Raw genomic sequence first — 22,226 nt, 5'->3', positions numbered from 1 at the left:
TTTTTTTTTTTTTTAAACAGCTTTCATTTTACTTTTAGACCTCTGTCTTTAAGGGAAAATGACAGAATCAGAATATTAATTCTGTTGAAAATTTTTATAGTAATCCATACAAAAACAAGTTTGGACACTTTCATTTAAAATGCTGATTTGTTTGTTTTCCAATCAGTATTATCATTGGGCCTTGGTACTTGTACTTGCAAACAAATATGCTATTCCTGATGGCCTCTCTCTTTTTCTTTTTGAACTTTTCTTTTTTCTGTTTAATTTATTTTCTTCTTTTGATAGAGGAGAGGAGAGGAGAGGAGAGGAGAGGAGAGGAGAGGAGAGGAGAGGAGAGGAGAGGAGAGGAGAGGAGAGGAGAGGAGAGGAGAGGAGAGGAGAGGAGAGGAGAGATCTACAATATTGCTTCATGGCTAGGAAGCTCCCTCTACAGTTGGGAACTTGAAATGTGTACTTTATCCGGTGATTGACAGGTTGACGAGAGAGAGAGACAGATATATATATATATATATATATATATATATAGAGAGAGAGAGAGAGAGAGAGAGAGAATGAGCCAGAGTACCATGCTATCATATAAGGTGGCAGAGATCAATCTGGAGACCTCATGCTTAAGAATGTAATGCAATAACCACTGAGCGACACCTCTCTCTCTGCCCTGAGATCGTGGACACTTTTAGAGGGAAGTGGATTCCCAGGTTTGGTAGAATGTTATAGCTGAGATACAGTCTGCTATGAGTTTCATCGCTTAGAATATTAGTGTAGGGTCAGAGGATAACTCATGTGACAGAGCACACACTTGACCATGTGTGAGAACCCTGGCTTGAGCATCTAATGTACAAGAAGCGCCACGCGTGGGAGAAGATTCACGCAGGGTAGAATGGTGTTGTGGAGTCTCTTCTCTGCATCTATCTATCTCTATCATCTCTACCTCTCTCTATATCTCTGTCTCTGTGAGAAAACTCATCTAGTAGAACACACCCTTTTTACCATATTAGAGGATACAGATTTGAGCGCTGGCCACCAATATAGGAGAATCACCCAAGGGTGAAAGATAATGTGCAGCAGTGAGAAAAGTGCTGTGGTGTTTATTGTTCTCTCTCTCTCTGTCCCATTTCTCCCTCTCTTCATCTTTCAATCTGAGGAAAAAAAGATAACATGTATATTGAATCTTGGCACGGGCTTACATGAAAAGTATAGTAGCCACCACCTTCCATTTTAAATGAAACTGGTTATTGGAATATTCTTCTTTCTGTTATGAATTCCGATGTGAATTTATAAATGAAATAGAAGATTTCTTGCAAACATGAAACTGGCAGACAGAACATGTAAAAAGCAAGTAAAGAAAAGGAAAGTCAGGGGAGAAGGAAACTAGAAAGCAGACACCGTCATTTGACACTGCTGTCATGAAATAATGTTCTTTCTATGTTCTTTGTAGGAATGATGTTCAGATAGAGTCTGAAATCCCCACCAAGCTGCCCCCCTTTCCCTTTAACACCTTACATGCTTTCTCCTTCTTGTAGTAAAAAAGAATTCTCCTAAATGTTGAGAATAAGTTTGAAAGCGTATCTAACTTTTTCCGCATCACTAAAATCATCAAAACTTACAACTACATTTCAACATCAAAAATTTTGAGACTTTGTGAATGCACTGGACAGAATCTAAAAAGATAACTGTATTACTTTATGTCTTTATCCATTCATATAAACTGAAATGTCAGAAGGTATGTAATAAAATTGCAATTTCAGGCCATTAATCCTGGCATTTGTACATGGTCCAGATGTTGAATTACTTAACTATAGGTCAATAAAACGCAGAGCTTCTTGAAAGTATAACATTTTCTATAATAATATTTCTATAATAATATTTCAGAAGTTAGCCATTATATTCATTGCTATGAAAAGAATAGTATGTGGTCTCCTGGTCCCTCCTGGAATTTATTATAAATACATTCAAAGCAGCACTGAAACCTTTGAGAGTGAGTTCCTGTGTATGGATTTTCACTGTTGTAATAATATTTCTGACTATAGTGATTTGCATTATTATAAAGGACATTTTTAACAATAACCCCCTAGATGCCATCACAGACACACAAACTCATTGATACTCATCTAAAATTATTTAAATTGCTTATATTCTAATCCTTTTATTTTGCATATCTTTTCAATCATTTAAACTGAAATATTATATTCATTACAATGAGTCAATTATAATTTTTCATACACATATTATTCTCTTTATCACAATTTTTAATTAAATGGGTCATAGTAGTTCTGACTACTCTAATAATAATGTTTTGAAAAGTAGCTTTTACATTGCTAAATCATTAGGATAAGTTATTGATATAGTAGATGAATTGTCCATTGCCAATTTAAAATGTTTTACTGTCTTTACTTATTGTATACAGACAAAATAGAGAAGGAAGGGGTTGATAATGAGGGAGAGAGACAGAAAGACAACTGCAGCCCTGCTTCACTACTCATGAATTTTTCCCTCTGCAGGTGGGGACCAGGGGTTTGAGCCTGGGTCCTTGCTAACTGTAATACTTGTGTTCAACAGGGTGCTCCACCAGCTGGCCCTCTATTGACAATTAACTATAAAGTTGCTCATCAAACTTTTGAAATATTCTTGACACTCAATTATGGTGATACTCCTATTTACAAGTAACCTGCATGCTTTTCTGTTTGAAATGTAAAATATAGCAAACTTTTATCACTTTTCTGTTAATATTTTATTTTTCATTCACTTTATTGAGAAAATATTGATTTACAAAACTGTTGGCACAGAGCTACAGTTAGTTGTGATAGTTGTGAGCACACCTCGCTCTTCACCAAATCATCATTTCTCTCCAGCTTCAGGAACTAGCTTCCCAAACTCCTTTCAAAACCACAGGCACATGAGCAAAGGTAGACACATAGATCAATGGACTAGGACCCAAAGGCGAGAAATATTTCCTAGTACCTAATAGTCATTTTATGGTAAAGGGTCCCTGAACATAAAATGGAGAAAGGAGAAACTTTTCATTATCCCCCACTCTTTATTTATTTTTGTGTTTTCATTTTATTGCCATGAAGGTTATAATAAAAATTGCCTGCCAGGAGCAGTAGATTGAGTGCCGGAACGAAGCCCCAACAATAACCATACAGGCAAAAACAAAACAAACAAACAAACAACCCATGAAATACTAAAAGAAAACATCAACAAACTTCACTATGTTCAGAGATTCCAGTTCAACAGGAAGGAAAATAAATTAATGTGACTACATCAAGCTGAATAGTTTCTACACAGCAATAGGAATTATCACCCCCCCCAAAAGAAATCTGTTGATATTTTAAAACAAATCTAGAGTAATTAATTAATTTGTCTGTCTTTTTATCCATAATATAAGACTGTCATGGAAATATTTAATGAACAGTTACTATGAATTTTCTTTTATGTCCCAGTATAATTCACCATCATGATTAAATATAATTACTGAAGAAATAAAAAGGGGAGGTATATGGGGGTGCACCTGGTAGAGTACACATGTGGCAATATGCAAGCACCAGGGTTCAGGCCCCTGTAGGGGAAAAGCTTCGTGAGCTGTATAGCAGTATCTAAGGTGTGTCTTTGTCACTCTCCTTCTCTATCACCCACTTCCCCCTCAATTTATGGCTGTCTCTATCCAATAAATAAAGGTAATTTAAAAAGAGAGATAAAAGTAAATTAATAATTATCAGGATACCTCTGAAAATGAAGAAATCAACTTTCAGACTCTATAAGATGCGGCAAAATCAGTCCTGAGAGGGAAATTCATAGCAATACTGGCACACATTAGTCAAGAGGAGAAATAACTAGTAAACCATCTAACAACCCAGTTGAACTTACTAGAAATAGAGCAACAAAGAGATTCTAACACTCAACAGGAGACAGAAATATTTAATATCAGAGCAGAAATCACTGAAATAGAAAACAAACAAACGAAGAAGACCATTAGAAAGATTAATGAAACAAATGGCTGGTTCTTTGAAAGTATAAATGAAATAGCTAAACCACTAGCTACACTCACTAAGAGGAAAGGAAAGAAAACTATGGTAAAATTGCTCAGAAATGAGAGAAGAGATATTGCAGCATTCAAGGAGAGATAAAAAATATCATGCAATACTATTATGCTTATCTATGTAGAAGTAAATATGACAATTTAGAAGAAATGGACATAGTCATATCAACTGCCAACCTTCTCACAAAAAGAAGTAGATAAACTTAACAAGCCAATCACTAGTAAAGAAATTGAAACATTAATCAAAAACCTTCCCAAGAACAAAAGTTCACATACTTTCTGTGGAAAGATGTGCAAGGGAACCAAAATAAGATAAAACAAATGGGACTATACCAAATTAAAAAGCTTGTACACATCAAAGGAAAGTTCCATAAGGATAAACAGGCAACCAAGCAACTGGGAGAATGTATTTGCCCACCATACTTCAGACAAGCTGTTGATATCAAACATCAGTTCAACAAAAAGAAAAATAACCACCCAATAAAAAATGGGCAGAATATATGAATAGACAATTCTCTAAGGAAGAGATACACAACGCCCACAGACATATTAAGGAATGTTCCAATTCACTGATTACCAGAGAAATACAAATTAAAACTACGTTGAGATACCACCTCACATATATAAGAATGGCCTTCATCAACAAAACAGGAGAGGATACGTATTGGAAAGGCTATGGAGAGAGAGAGGAACTTGATTACTCTACTAGTGGGAATGCAAACTAGTACAACCACTGTAGAGAAGAGTATGGAGAATACTCAAACACAAATGGAAATACCTTATGATCCAGAATTATCACTGCTAGGCATTGATACAAAAGACACAGTAATATCAATTTGAAGTGGTAGATGTAGCCCATGTTCATAACTGTGTTGTTCATAATTGCCAAAATATGGAAACTGTCAAAATGCCCTTCAGCTGATGACTGGATAAAAAAGTTATGGGATATATATATTCTATGGAGCATAACTCAGCAATGAAAAAACAGATGATATTGTGTCCTTTGGGATAAAATGGATGGAATTGGGGATAATATTATGCTTACTGAAATAAGTATAGAAGTAAAGGACAGCTAAAGGATGGCTTCACTTCTATGTGGAATATAGAGAATTGAGCACAGGTACATGATAACAACTGTTTAAACAAAAAGTCAATCCATGTCCAAAACTTTGGGAAAACTATAGTGGTTATCTAGGTGAGTAAGTGTGAGTGGGAATGGTGTGAAATTATACTCTTGATAATTTATAACCTCATAAATAACTACTAAGCTAATGTGTCAGAGGGGAAAATATATTTAATACTTAAAGTTTTACCTAAACCATGGCCCTGAGTATATATATTTTCTTTAGTCTAAGAATTTAATGTTTCAGATTTATAATATGATCAAATTTTGACACTGGGTTTAATTGTGCAAGGAAGTCTTTATAAACTATATATATGTGTGTGTGTGTGTGTGTACACACATATATAAATATGAGGTCAGATAATTAAAAAACATAGATACTATGATTAGCGATACCCCTACATTCAATCTATTTTCCCCTCTCATATTGAGTAAAGAGTGATTTATAAGATTAGAAGTTAATAGGAGTATATATTAAAAGCATTCCAGCCACCAAAGGTCTGTGATCCTCCCCCCACTCCACTACAGTGGAACTGAAAATTTACCCTCCACCCAGACCCCCCCTCCTGATTTTTTAACATTGGCGTAATACTCCAAACTCTGACAAATTCTGTTTTATATTTCCTTTTTTTGTTCTTCTCTTTCAACTTCTGTTTATGAGTGGGATCATCCCATATTCATCTCTCTCTGACTTATCTCACTTAAATTATTCTAGTGCCATCCAAGATGGTTCAAAGAATGTGGGTTAATTATTCTTAATAGCTGAGTAGTATTCTATTGTGTATATATATTATCTATATAGAACAGCTTTCTCATTTACTCATCTGTTTTTGGACACCTGGATTTTTCCTATGTTTTGGTTATTAAAAATTGTGCTGGGGGGTTCCAGGAAGATGGTGGACTGAGAAGCTGCTAGCAGCATGAGCTCTGATCACATCTTCTGGAAACGGTAGGATTTTCTGCCTTTAGCAGGCCAGTCAATAAGGGGGCTAGTGGTGACACCAAGGAGGTGACTATAATTTAATTTGGGTTAAGAATTAGAGTAAAGGTGGCATGGACTAGCAGGCGGGCTGCTCCAGACTTCCCAGGCAGCGGCGGGCAAGCCGGGTGCGCCAGGCATTGTACTCCGCCCGGGAAGGTGGCTCCTATGCCGGTTGCAGAGCGCTGCTAGGCGGCTGGCAGAGGACCCGGAGGGAGCACTAAAGTCAGGGGGGGGGTGTTCCTGGAAGATGGCGGACTGAGAAGCTGCTAGCTCTGAACACATCTCCTGGAAACAGTAGGATTTTCTGCCTTTAGCAGGCCAGCCAATAAGGGGTCCTAGTGGTAACACCAAGGAGGTGACTATAACTTAATTTGGGTTAAGAATTAGAGTAGGGGAAAATAATTCTTTTTTTTTCCTTTTAATTTTCAAGCATACCTCCTTCCCCCCCCCCCCACCATAAGCAGTCCCTGAGGACTAGCTCCTAGCAGGATACCCCACACCACCAAACAGGGTGCTTTTTTGAATTCACTGATACACATTTGGAAATTTCCTTGCACTGATCTTTAATTACAACTCTTTTTCTTATCTTCTCCCTTTTCTCTCTCTTGTCTCTCTCTCTCTCTCTTTTTTAATCTTGTCATACACTTCTTCCTTCTTCTTTGCCTTTCTGAATTTGTGAATTATTTTGGGGAAGAAATCTGATTCAGAGTGGAGTCTCTATGTGTGTATCTCTGCTCTAGTTCCCTTTCCCCTCTTGTTACCCCTAGAACATACAGTGGATAGTAGATTTGCATAACTGTCTATTCTTGCTATCCTCTCTTTCTTTTCTCTTTCTTCACTGGGATTTGGTTACTATTTTTTCACGGACTGTAGAAATTGTTTGGCTAACTGGTAACAATTAAACTACTTCAATACTTACTTCAGTTGCTACTGTAATTCCGGAGGTTGGTGAGTGCAATTGTCATAAAGGTATTTATTACAGTGTTACTTGTACTCAAGACACAACAACTGAGGAACAACACAGCGAAACACATAAATCAAAAAAATGGGTAGATCAAAAACAAATAAAACTGCTACTCCAATGAATGAAGACAAGAGCCCAGAAGAAACTACAAATCAGCCAGAAGTAACCATAGATAAGATAAGAAAAGTATGCAAGCAATAATAAACTTATTAATCACAGAAATGAAAACAACATTGGAGGAAAGGAATGGCAGTATTAGGGAAACAACAGTTGAGACCCACAAGGAAAATACTGATTATCTTGAGGCAATTAGAGAACTGAAAGCTGAAATAGCTGTAATGAAGAAAGAAGCTGAGGCAAGGGAAAGCAGACTAACAGAAGCAGAAAACAGAATTAGTCAGACAGAGGATAAGTTAGAGAAAACAAAGAAAGAGGTGAAAGAGCTTAAAAAGAGATTGAGAGACACTGAAAACAACAACAGAGACATATGGGATGATCTCAAAAGAAGTAACATTCGTATAATTGGCCTGCCAGAGGAAGAAAGAGGGGAAGGGGAAGCAAACATTCTAGAGGAAATAATACAAGAAAACTTCTCAGACCTGAATAACAGAAAGGATATCAAGATTCAAGAGGCTCAGAGAGTACCAAACAGAATCAACCCAGACCTGAAGACACCAAGACACATCATAGTCACAATGAGAAGAAGTAAGGATAAAGAAAGGATCTTAAAGGCTGCAAGAGAGAAACAAAAAGTCACATACAAGGGAAAACCCATAAGATTATCAGCAGACTTCTCCACTCAAACTCTAAAAGCCAGAAGGGAGTGGCAAGATATCTATTGAGCCCTGAATGAAAAAGGGTTTCAACCAAGGATAATATATCCTGCTAGACTTTCATTCAAACTAGATGGAGGGATCAAAACCTTCTTAGATAAACAACAGTTAAAGGAGGCAACCATCACCAAGCCGGCCCAGAAAGAGGTTCTAAAAGACCTCTTATAAACAAGAACATCACTATAATACTTGCAATATATCAGAGCAATTTTTTTTAGAACAATGGCACTACAATACATTAAATCCATAATATCAATAAATGTCAATGACTTAAACTCACCCATCAAAAGGCACAGGGTGGGGGGATGGATCAGAAAACAACCCAACCATATGCTGCTTGCAAGAATCCCATCTGTCACAACAAGATAAACACAGACTTAAAGTGAAAGGATGGAAAACTATCATACAGGCTAACGGATCACAATAAAGGGCAGGAACAGCCATTCTCATCTCAGACATGATAGATTTTAAATTAAATAAAGTAATAAAAGATAGGCAAGGACATTACATAATGATTAGAGGATCAATCAGCCAAGAAGACTTAATAATTATTAACATCTATGCACCCAACGAGGGACCATCTAAATACATTAAGCATCAACTGAAAGAATTTCAAAAATACATCAATAGTAATACAATAATAGTGGGAGACTTCAATACCCCACTCTCACACTTAGACAGATCAACAAAGCAGAGAACCAATAAAGATACAAGAGAATTGAATGAAGAGATCGGCAGACTAGACCTCTTGGACATTTTCAGACTCCTCCACCCCAAAAAAACTGGAATACACCTTCTTTTCAAATCCACATAACACATACTCAAGGATAGACCACATGTTAGGCCACAGAGACAGCATCAATAAATTCAAGAGCATTGAAATCATCCCAAGTATCTTCTCAGACCACAGTGGAGTAAAACTAACATTTAACAACAAACGGAGAATTATTAAAAGACACAGAATTTGGAAACTAAACTACATGCTCCTTAAGAACCACTGGGTCAGAGACTCACTCAAGCAGGAAATTCAAATGTTCCTGGAAACTAATGAAAATGAAGACACAACCTATCAAAATATTTGGGACACAGCGAAAGCAGTACTGAGAGGGAAACTTATAGTCATACAATCACATATTAAACACCAAGGTGAAGCTCAAATGAATGACCTTACTGAACACCTCAAGGACTTAGAGGAAGAGGAACAAAGGAACCCTAAAAATTGGATCGACCTTCTCGTGGTGCATCCCGTGAGTACCCATTTATTGGGGAAACTGACGATCCTTCCTAGCTGACTGAATCCACATGGATCCCAGTCACTTTCAAAGCCAGCAACAAGCAGCGCCTGACAGCTTTCAACCTGACCTTGTTGACTGGCTACGGAAGAAGGGCAAACGCTAGAAGAAGAAAAGGAAACCTAAAGCAACCAGAAGGACAGAAATCACTAAAGTTAGAGCAGAAATAAACAACATCGAAAATAAAAGAACCATACAAAAGATCAATGAAGCCAAATGTTGGTTCTTTGAAAGATTAAACAAAATTGACAAACCCCTAGCCACACTCACCAAACAAAAAAGAGAGAAGACTCAAATTAATAGAATTGTAAACGACGCAGGAGATATCACAACTGACACCACAGAAATCCAGAGAATCCTGCAAAACTTCTACAAAGAACTATATGCCACCAAGCTAGAGAATCTGGAAGAAATGCAACAATTCCTAGAAATATATGCCCTTCCAAAACTGAACCAAGAATAACTACAAAATCTAAATGCACCAATCACAGACAAAGAAATTGAAACCGTTATTAAGAATCTCCCCAACAACAAAAGTCCTGGACCAGATGGCTTCACAAGCGAATTCTACAAAACTTTCAGGAAACAGTTAATACCTATACTTCTTAAGCTATTCCATAAGATTGAAGAAACAGGAATACTCCCTTCCACCTTTTATGAAGCCAACATCACCCTGATACCAAAAGCTGATAGGGACAGAACAAAAAAGGAAAACTACAGACCAATATCTCTGATGAACATAGATTCCAAAATATTAAACAAGATCTTGGCCAACCGGATACAGCAACACATCAAAAAGATTGTTCATCATGACCAAGTGGGATTCATCCCAGGAATGCAAGGCTGGTTCAACATCCGTAAGTTAATCAATGTCATTCACCACATCAATAAAAGCAAAGCCAAAAACCACATGATTATCTCAATAGATGCAGAGAAAGCCTTTGACAAAATCCAACACCCGTTCATGCTCAAAACTCTATAAAAAATGGGAATAGATGGGAAATTCCTCAAGATAGTGGAGTCTATATATAGCAAACCTACAGCCAACATCATACTCAATGGACAGAAGCTGAAAGCATTCCCCCTCAGATCGGGGACTAGACAGGGCTGTCCACTGTCACCGTTACTCTTCAACATAGTATTGGAAGTTCTTGCCATAGCAATCAGGCAAGAGAAAGAAATCAAAGGAATACAGATTGGAAGGGAAGAAGTCAAGCTCTCACTATTTGCAGATGATATGATAATATACATAGAAAGACCTAAAGAATCCAGTAGAAAATTACTGGAAGTTATTAGGCAATATAGCAAGGTATCAGGCTACAAAATCAATGTACAAAAATCAGTGGCATTTCTTTATGCAAACACTAAATCTGAAGAAGAAGACATCCAGAAATCACTCCCATTTACTGTTTTAGCAAAATCAATCAAATACCTAGGAATAAAGTTGACCAAAGAAGTGAAAGACTTGTATGCTGAAAACTATGAGTCGCTACTCAAGGAAATAGAAACTGATACCAAGAAATGGAAAGATATCCCATGCTCATGGATTGGAAGAATAAATATCATCAAAAGGAATGTTCTCCCAGAGCCATATATAAATTTAATGCAATACCCATCAAAGTTCCACCAAGCTTCTTTAAGAGAATAGAACTAACACTACAATCATTTATCTGGAACCTGAAAACACCTAGAATTGCCAGAACCATCTTGAGGAAAAGAAACAGAAATGGAGGCATCACACTCCCAGACCTTAAACTATATTATAAAGCCATCATTATCAAAACAGCATGGTACTGGAACAAAAATAGGCACACAGACCAGTGGAACAGAATTGAAAGCCCAGAAGTAAATCCCAACACCCATGGGCATCTAATCTTTGATAAGGGGACCCAAAGGATTAAATGGAAAAAAGAGGCTCTCTTCAATAAATGGTGCTGGGAAAACTGGGTTGAAACATGCAGAAGAATGAAATTGAACCACTTTATCTCACCAGAAACAAAAATCAACTCCAAATGGATCAAAGACCTAGATGTCAGACCAGAAACAATCAAATACTTAGAGGAAAACATTGGTAAAACACTTTCCCACCTACAGCTCAAGGACATCTTTGATGAATCAACCCAATTGCAAGGAAGACTAAAGCAGAAACAAATCAATGGGACTACATCAAATTGAAAAGCTTCTGCACATCCAAAGAAACTATTAAACAGAGAGACCCCTCACAGAATGGGAGAAGATCTTCACATGCCAGACATCAGACAAGAAACTAATCACCAAATTATATAAAGAGCTCAGTAAACTTAGCACCAAAAAAGCAAATGACCCCGTCCAAAAATGGGCAGAGGATATGAACAAAACATTCACCTCAGGGGAGATCCAAAAGGCTAACAAACATATGAAAAACTGCTCTAGGTCACTGATTGTCAGAGAAATGCAAATTAAGACAACACTAAGATACCACCTCACTCCTGTAAGAATGGCATGCATCAAAAAGGACAGCAGCAACAAATGCTGGAGAGGATGTGGGGACAGAGGAACCCTTTTACATAGCTGGTGGGAATGTAAATTGGTACAGCCTCTGTGGAAAGCAGTCTGGAAAATTCTCAGAAGGCTGGATATGGACCTTCCATTGATCCAGTAATTCCTCTCCTGGGGTTATACCCCAAGGACTCCATAACACCCAACCAAAAAGAGGTGTGTAGTCCTATGTTCATAGCAGCACAGTTCATAATAGCTAAAACCTGGAAGCAACCCAGGTGCCCAACACCAGATGAGTGGCTGAGAAAGCTGTGGTATATATACACAATGGAATACTATGCAGCTATCAAGAACAATGAACCCACCTTCTCTGGCCCATCTTGGACAGAGCTAGAAGGAATTATGTTAAGTGAACTAAGTCAGAAAGATAAAGATGAGTATGGGATGATCCCACTCATCAACAGAAGTTGACTAAGAAGATCTGAAAGGGAAACTAAAAGAGGACCTGATCAAATTGTAAGTAGGGCACCAACGTAAAAACCCTGTGGTGAGGGGTAGACATGCAGCTTCCTGGGCCAGTGGGGGGTGGGAGTGGGCGGGAGGGATGGGTCACAGTCTTTTGGTGGTGGAAATGGTGTTTATGTACACTCCTAGCAAAATGTAGACATATAAATCAGTAGTTAATTAATATGAGAGGGGAAAAATCAGTTGTATGTCTCAAAGTTTCTCAAAACACAAACTGAATCTTTTTAATATATAGGCTGTGTATTTGATATGCGGACTCTCTCAAACGCCTAGACCAAGTAGATTAGAAGCATCCAATAGCACAGCTATATACAAGATATTGGATACTGTACAGCAAACCATAACAAAAGGACTTTTCAAAGTTAACCCAATTACCAAATAATGTGATGATAACATTAACTATCGATTGTCCTTTTGAACCCTAAGACAGCAGGAACCTCACATCTCCACTATAGAGCCCCTACTTCCCCCAGTCCTGGAACCCTTGGATAGGGCCCACTTTCCCATATGCGTCTCCCAATCCAAACCAAATAATATTGCATCCGCCGATCACAGCCTAACCAACACAATGATTGCCACCTCAACATGCTTCACTTCAGACTGTGTCCAGAGACTTCACGTGTGGAATGACAACCCTTCAGCTTCATTACTCGGGTGAGACCTTTCCTTTTATAGTACACTCTAATTTCATCTCAGGTAGTTCACTTTCTAACAAAGTCCCATAACCTAGATATACACCAGTTTTTGTGAGAGAGAGCTTATGTGCACACGTATCCATAAACTACTGCAAAATATATACCTGAAAGCAGAAGTACACTAGAGTTTGCAGTGAGTATCTCCCTAACACTTCCTCTCCACTATTCCAAACTTGGGATCCATGATTGCTCAACAAATTGTTTGGCTTCGTATGTTAACTCTCTTTTCAATCACCAGGTTCCAGATGCCACCAGGATGCTGGCCAGACTTCCCTGTATTGAAGACCCCACCAATGTGTCCTGGAGCTCAGCTTCCCCAGCGACACACCTTACTAGGGAAAGAGAGAGGCAGACTGGGAGTATGGACCGACCAGTCAATGCCCATGTTCAGCGGGGAAGCAATTACAGAAGCCAGACCTTCTACCTTCTGCAACCCTCAACGACCCTGGGTCCATGCTCCCAGAGGGATAGAGAATGGGAAAGCTATCATGGGAGGTGGTGGGCTATGGAGATTGGGTGGTGGGAATTGTGTGGAGTTGTACCCCTCCTACCTTATGTTTTTGTTCATTAATCCTTTCTTAAATAAAAAATTAATAAAAAAAAAGATGACAAAAAAATTGTGCTGTTATGAACATAGGTGCACACATATCTTTTTGGATGGGTGTATTTGACTCCTTAGGTTATATTCCTAGGAGCAGAATTACTGAGTCACAGAAAAATCCATTTATAGCCTTGTGAGAGTTCTCCAGACATTTCTCCACTGGGGCTAGACCAATATATATTTCAATCAGCAGAAGTGCACAATTTTCAGTGAGTAATGACCTAGGTTCAAATTTTGGTCCCCACTTAATATGAGGAAGCTTCAGAAGAGATGACATAATGCTATATATATCTCCTCCCTCATTTCACCCACTATTAAAAATGGAGGGCAGAAGGAACGAAAAAAGAACATTGAATGCTGGGAGTACTGGAGTTGTGTAGGCACCAATCACCAGCACAACCATGGTGACATCATCATCACAATAGCAATAATCTGTGATATTTTGTATATCATGTGTTTTCAAATAAATATTTTACATTTTATTTACCTTCATTATTTAGGTTTTTGTACCTCCCTAAATTCTATGTTCATGACGTTTTACTCAATTTAGCCTAGTCTTAGAACATTTCTACAGTTAAAATATTTGCTCTATGTAGAATTCTAATTGTAAAACAAAAACAAATGTGTGTAGAATGAGAATCCAGATCCCATCTATTTTATATTTAGTTAATTGCAGAGCTCTTTGCATTCTGGGATGATGGTGGATGTTAGAGAGCATATTATGAAGTTTTGTGTTATTATGAAAGAGTAGAGCATTGATTTCCATGAATAATATAGAGGAATAATTCAGGGCTATTCATTTCTCTGTTCCCAAAAAATAGAGGTCACTGGCTGAAAAATGCGAAAGAGTGGAGTTTTTAACTCTTTCTCTAGCATCCTCACTGCTTCTTCCCCAGAGAGAAAGAAACTAGAAGAGTGCCAGTCCAGTCAATTTTCCATTGTTTAAGATTCATTGTGAAGAGAATCTATCACAAGTACAGAAGACATAGGCCTCAACCAAGTGAGGAAAAAACAAGTGTAAGAAAAAAATATATGTTCAGTTAGTTCTTCTTCTTCTAGCGTTTGCCCTTCTTCCGTAGCCAGTTAACAGCGTCAAGTTGAGCCTGATGTAAAGTTTCAGTTAGTAAAGACTCTTCAATAGTCCTTTAACTGGGTCTGTTTCATAAATGCATCCTTGTGTGTTCTGTAATAGATTTGTGAAAATATACATTTCTCTTCTGTGACAGAGTGTCTTCATTCTTCTTTGTATTTCCACAGTACACTAAATGGAGAGGTAGGTTTTCAAAAATACAGGTTTATTGAAAATGATTTACTACAGAAATTTATCCTTATCTGTTCCCAGACTCACAAAGCATGTTTAGAATGTTTTCAAAGTATGATACAATATAAGCTAACTGTTACCAGGTCATTATTAAATGAACTTAGCTCTTTAGAATGAAAAATAAGGAGCTGGGCGGTGTGCAGTGGGTTAAGCGCAAGTGGAGCAAAGCTCAAGGACTGGCGTAAGGATCCACGTTCGAGCTCCCAGGAGTCGCTTCACAGGCGGTGAAGCAGGTCTGCAGGTGTCTTTCTCTCCCCTTCTTTGTCTTCCCCTCCTCTCTCAACTTCTCTCTGTTCTATCCAACAACAACAGCATCAATAATAACTACAACAATAAAACAACGAGGGTAACAAAAGGGATTAAAATAAATTTAAAAAATTTAAAAAAGAATGAGAAATAGCTTTCTTATTGCCTCAAGATGACTCCAAATATATCTAAATCAGAACTAATATCTAAAATATTTGTCTGCATGAAAAATGCCATTCAGGAGTTGGGCTGTGCATCTTAATACAGTATATGTTTGAGTATGCTACTCTGTTTTGATTTTAAAGAACAGGAAAGAAAAGTAGAATAGTTCATACAATGCCCTAAAGTTTCACCATCCTAAATAGAGATAAACAGAATCCTAGACAAAGCAAAGGCAAAAATGAGTTGACTATTCAGGGAAAAATGTGCAAAGTCTCGTTACTTAATTGGATTTACTTGGCAAGACAGTGTGCACATGAAGAAGTAGGTTTCTGAATAAGAGGTTTTTATTTTTAATTAGGTCAAAGGGTATAAAGAAGTTATCATAGGTTCAGTTATGAATAAGAGGAAATATCCAAACTGAACTTCGCACTAGTAAAATATTCCAATTACATGAAAAAATATATTCTTCAAATGAAGTTTACCAAAGTTATAACACACAGTGTCAAACTTGTTTTCTATTATTGGCAAGATTTTAATTGACTTTAGAAGAGTTTATTTTCTTTTGTCTCCAAATTATCATTTTCCAATTAGCTTTGCTTATTTTTGTAGCATGTATTCAACTGTGTTCCCTTTACCACACTGTTTGTACTTCAATGTTCCTCTGCTAATTTTCTATAGTTACCTTCTAGTTGACCATATGGGCTCCTCTACATTGCTTATATTTTTATAACATAAATTTAATTGTAGCTTCTCCCACTGGGTCAAAAATGTCCCCCTTTTTCTTAAAGTATTATTTCTGGGCATATTTAATTTACAATCCCTTAGGATTCCTCAAATAGACTTTTCCCACATTAAAGATGAGACAACTGCATTCTTTTAGCTAAGTTAAGCAGTTGTAAATATAGCTATAAAATACTTGTTACCAAATTAACCTTTTTATTCTAAATATTGGAATACTTTTAATTTACTAGGACAAAAATAACATATTGTACACTGAAGTCTATTTCCAAGGTGGAAAAATGTGAATGTCTTATGATGGTTACAGGATAAACATTTTTAATGTGATAGCCATTTCAACTTAAAATTTCTATGACTATTACATTAAATATGGTATTCTACCTATAGAAAATTGTTAATTTGCCTATTAAATCATTTTATAATTAATTATCTTTAAAAGTTTAAGTAACAAGAAGTATTTACATGTCCATGGGTGTGTGTGCATGTGTGTATATGTGAAACTACCTAGAAACTTGTAGTAATTATCTACTCAACAGAGAGAGATAATGTGTTTTGTTTCTATCCCCCAAAATATTTGCAGAAGAAACAATCAGAAATATTATCATATTGATATTGTTGTGTTAAATTATATGTAAACATTTTTTTATGTAACTAAGAAGAATGTGTTTATCATTGGCATGTGGGAGGTGCTTGAGAGCTATTTGATGAATGAAAAACCAATCCAGTGAATGATACCAGACATAAGTACAGATCTAGTGATGCACATGCTGTATTCTTACCTGGCAAGTTGCACTCATCAGGTCATGTGCTGACAGTAACTTTTCAGTGGACCAGCAAGTGCAATAAATAACATGTCGATCAGAGCATTTTATTCAAAAAGTAAAAAATGTTGAATGAATGAGGTGTCAAAAAGACAGCACTCCCTCTCTCTGCCATCACTGGTCACTTCCAGCAGGAACATCATCACATGACCTCTTGTGGGCCTCTCCAGGATGTTGCCCTCACTATAAAGTAGTATGGTAAGTACTTCCCACTCTCTGAAGGGAAGATAAGTTATCCTGCCCTTCCACATAAGGAAGACTGGTTTTGAAATGAGTGTAGTTGTGATCATAAACTGTGAGCACAGACTTATAGGGACTTGGAAGTTACACAGGCTCCTGTGCTAAGTACAAATAGATATGGGCCCTGGGTCAGATAAGTGGGGTAAATAGTTAATTATATTTATATATTTTCTTTTTCTTTTTTTTTTATTTAAGAAAGGATAAATTAACAAAACCATAGGGTAGGAGGGGTACAACTTCACACAATTCCCACCACCCAATCTCCATATATCCCACCCCCTCCCCTGATAGCTTTCCCATTCTCTATCCCTCTGGGAGCATATATTTTCTTAGAGTTTCTTCCTACTCTCTCCCTTAAGTCAGTTTTCTAATCCTATTCTCATCTCTGACACCATCTTCTCATACAGTATTTTTAATCAACCTGTATACTAGCTAGCAAGCTCCAGCAAAAGTTGTTGAAGTTATGGACTATTGGGAAAGGTCCACTGTCAGGGAAATCCAGGCCATTATCTCCATGAGAGTCTGAGATGGTCAACCTATAGCCCCCTCCTCACAGGAGGGGGGGTAGAAAGGTCTCCATTCTACCCCATGACCTTAAGATGGATGAAATTTTCCAGACCAGGAGCCTTCTTGCACATACTTCCTTGTTCCTGTTGAACTACGCCATCAACTATCAAATATGGCCAACTGAAACCCACCACAAATATCCTGGTCGTACTTAACTGCTCCCTTCCTTTCTGCCCTGAGATGCTAGTGATTTACCTTTAGAGAGAAGTCTGAGCTTATGACCAGACCTTATATGGTAACTATCAAACACCTGATAGGTCAAGACTTAACCCTGTATTGTGTGTGTGTTTTGATGATTATCTTAACGCTTTCCTAACCTTTGGGTATATCTACCTGCTTGTAACCCCCAAATAGATGAGTTGTCTTCCTGAAACTTCTTCCAGAATGGTGGTGTTTTCTCTCTGTGCACTCACCCTCAACAGCAGTGTCCACAGGACGCCCAGGGTGGCCCGTCTCTGGCCTCCTCCACGGTTGCAGGCCAATGTGCAGAGGTGAGCCGGGCCCCACAATGGACCCATAGGAACATACCTAAAATAGACTCCTAGTTCCTTTTTTAATATTTATTTGTTTATTCGGTAGACACAGAGAAAAACTGAGAGTAACTAGATAGACATACACACACACACACACACACACAGAGAGAAAGGGAGAGAGAGAGAGAGAGAGAGAGAGAGAGAGAGGGAGAGAGATTGGCCTGAAGCATTGCATCACCACTCATAAATCCTTGTCATTGCAAATGGGAGATGAGGGCTTGAATCTGGGACCTTGTGGATTGCAATGTGTGCTCAACCAGGTGTGCTACCACCTCACCTCCAATTTCCTATCATCTATCCACCCTAAGATTCCTATTCTCATCTGCTACATTCCTACTTTTTGGTCCCTGTTTATTAAACATTTTGTCCTGGTTTATATCTTACTGCCTTTCAGCCACCAAAATGCAGATGCTACTGTGATTCTTCATGACCTCTCTGAGAAGATGACCTCATCAGTGTGTCTGGGAACTTCAACTCTTCAGAGTCCTTTCCTATTAGAGTAAGAAAAAAACAGGCATGTGTGTGGATTGGCCTGTCAATGCCCATGTCAGGCAGAGAAGCAATTACAAAAGCCAAAACTCTCATCTTCACCATCCCATAGATAATTCTGATCCATATCCCCCAGAAGGGGAGAAATGTTAGGGGAAGATGACCAGAGCACTGTCAACTCCAGTACCACTAGGACCCTGAGGAAGAAGAGTTAAAAAAAAGAAAAGACATTCACAAATAGTAATAGGTATACATATGACTTGAAAAGGAAGAGAAGATTATATAAAAAGGGCAAATACTTATAAATATAGATAGTTACAGAAATAATAGTCAACCCATATCTGCAATCTTGGGAGAACTACTGTAGCTTCCAGTGGAGGGATTGTGGGCACAGAACTCTGGTGGTGGGAATGATGTGGAATTAGATGTCTCTTATCTCATAATGTTATAAATCAATATTGTCACTAATGAAATTAAGAAATAAATTAAAAAAGAAAAATGTAATTCTGAAAAACACATTTTTAAAATGATGGTAGTAATTAAAGAAGAATTTGTTGGTTTGTTTATTAAACACAAAGATATTGCAGAGTGATGGGAAAGTAAATCCCTATTTAAACATCAAAGGAAAGTGACAATGTAGTTTTCATGTATTTGTATTTGTTTAAGGACTCTCATACTGCTCTCTATAGTGGTTGTACTAGTTTGCACTCCCACCAGCAGTGTAGTAGAGATTCATTCTCTCTACATCCTCTCCAACACTTATCCTCTCCTGTTTTATTGATGAAGGCCATTCTCAAAGGTGTAAGGCAACAGTTCAATGTAGTTTTAATTTGCATTTTTCTGGTGATGGGTGAATATCCTTAACTATTGCTGAATGTAGAGAGAAAATGGTTCCAGACTGTGTTGGAGCTCTAAATCTATTGTGTTTGGCACCCCATCTCACCCCAACCATGTGCAGGAGTGCCTGAGGCTGTAGTGTTTCTGTGGACGTCTCAGCTGTAGTTGGTTAGCATTGTTAAGTATGATAGTTGTAGATATTTGTTGTTTGGGGGGAAATTTTTCCATAGCTGTGCCTCCCGAGTGTCCAGAACCATATTTTTCTATCACTGTTGACTTTTTTCTTGGGTCATAAGTGGGAGGCACCTCCCAGGTGTTGAGGTGTTCTATCATTTTATTACGCCGATATTTTAGAACTATTTTTAAATTGAAATAATATTGTTTTCTACAAGTCTCTTGAATTATTATTCAAATATTCTCTGCATTTTCTTTGAAAAGGACATGTGTTGGTTTAGGAAGAGAAATCTCATTTACACATACATTTAGAGAAAATCCAGCATATTTTTAATAAAGTTAACACAATCTTTGAGGCCATCTGCAGTCTGCAACAATTTTATAATTCAGGAACTTAAATTGATGGGAAAACAAACTGCTGACATGCATGTTTTTCCAGATTGGTATTTGAGGATGATGCTGCCAAAACACTTCCTGTGGCATAGAAAAGACAATGAAGACTGTATATCTACACAGTGCAATTCTATACTGCAGTATGAGTAAATGGGTTGAGTGGTGGCACACCTGGTTAAGTGCACACATTACAGTGTGTAAGGACCTAGGTTTAAGTCTTTAGTCCCCATCTGCAGGGGGAAGCTTCACAGGCAGTGGATCAGTGCTGCAGGTGTCTCTCTGTCTCTCTTCCTCACTATCATTTTCTTCCCTCACAATTTCTGGCATTCTCTAGCCAATAAATGAATAAAGATAATTTTTGAAATGTTTATAAAATACAATATGAGTAAACACACTGTAAATGTTACAAGTACTTTTAGGTTTACCTCATAATCTTTAATGAAATGTTCCATTAAAACATAGAAAGACTTCAAGAATATTCCTCTTATCTAGGTAGATGCAAACCCTCCAGTTATTAGAATGGTGCCATTTCACTACATTACAAAGAGTATTTTTTCATCGTTTACACACACATAACTACTCTCTCTACATAAGGCTCAAATGAAAACAAATATTTGTAATATTTACTCATTTGAAAGAGAAAAAAAAAAAGAAAGAAAGGGAGAGCGAGAGGGAGAGGAAGTGAGAGAGAAGCCAGAACACTGTTCAGCTCTGGTCTATAGTTTTGCTGATAATTAAAAACGGCATCTCTGTGATATCAGACATATACATATGATGCATTGGGTAATAGTATAAATCTAGAGGTAAAATATCACTGTATGACTAGAATTACATTTTTAAAGAAGGTATATTCAAATAAAATTTTCACTGAATAACAAAAAATAAATTTACCCATTTTAAAAATCAGGTTGTTTTTGTTGTTATTGTTGAGTTTTGTTAAGTTCTTCATTATTTTAGATGTTAACTCTCTGTCATACATATGTTATATAAGTATCTTGCCCTAATAAGTAGGATGTCCTTTTATTTTGATGATAATTTTTGCCATCCAAAAGCATTTAGTTTGTTCTAGTCTCTCTCTCTCTCTCTCTCTCTCTCTCTCTCTCTCTCTCCCTGGCCTGGCTATTGTAGTCAAATTTCTAAAGACATCTCAGGGTCAATGACAATTATTATTTTAAAAAGACTTCTCCAAAAAAGACATAGACAGTCAATAAGTACATGAAAAGGTGTTCATCAACTATTAGTAGGTAAATGCAAATCAAATAAACTATGTAACATCATCTAACACATGTAAGAATGATTGCCAACTACAAGAAAAAAGGAAAAAGTGCTGGAGATAATGTGGAGAAAAGAGAACTCTTAAAACTATTGGTGAAATTGTAAATCAGCACAACCATTATTTAAAGAGTATAGAAATTGAATAAAAATTAAAAGTTGAAATTCCATTTGACTTAGTTATACCATTCTGAATACTTACTCAAACAATATACACTTTGACATTCAATGCACTTATTTATCATAAAGAAGAACTGGAAATGACACAAGTACCTAACAGCAGATGGTTTAATAAAAATTATCAATATATCATGAAATGTACTCTCTTATGAAAATTGAACTCTTCCATCTGTGTCAGTATCAGAGTGCAGTCCAAGTGACCCAAAGTATATAATGCTTAGTGAATCAGTCAAATGAAAATGGACAAACAGCATATGGTTTCACTCATCTGTTGTTAAGAAGCAAACAAAAATGAACAAAACAAAAAACTCTAAAATATGTGTTCTTGTTTTCCTTTTAGTAACTAATTGACCATTTCTATTGGGTAATCAATTAATAGATACTTATTAGGTCTCAACCTGTCATTTCACAAACATCTCATAAAAACTGCAGCAAAGGTGGGCGCGAGGAATCACATCATTGCAAGACTGGCCAGCTCCTCATGGGGCACGAGCGCTTCCACACTATGATCATCTTCTCTGGCATTATGCTATTCCACTGCAGAATACTGTGCCCCAGGATGGTTCCGTAGCCCCCATGTCCACTTGGTCGATTCCAAATTATATTCCTCCATGAGGATCATTTCTGGAACCATCCGTTCCACCCCGGTTCCATGGCTGCCAGTTCTTAGCAACATCGCCCCGCCAGATATTCGTCGGGATGAGGCATCATCTAAGTTCAT

Source organism: Erinaceus europaeus, chromosome 4 (genome assembly GCF_950295315.1).
Source record: "Erinaceus europaeus chromosome 4, mEriEur2.1, whole genome shotgun sequence".
Taxonomy (NCBI): domain Eukaryota; kingdom Metazoa; phylum Chordata; class Mammalia; order Eulipotyphla; family Erinaceidae; genus Erinaceus; species Erinaceus europaeus.
Note: the sequence above shows the minus strand (reverse complement) of the source record.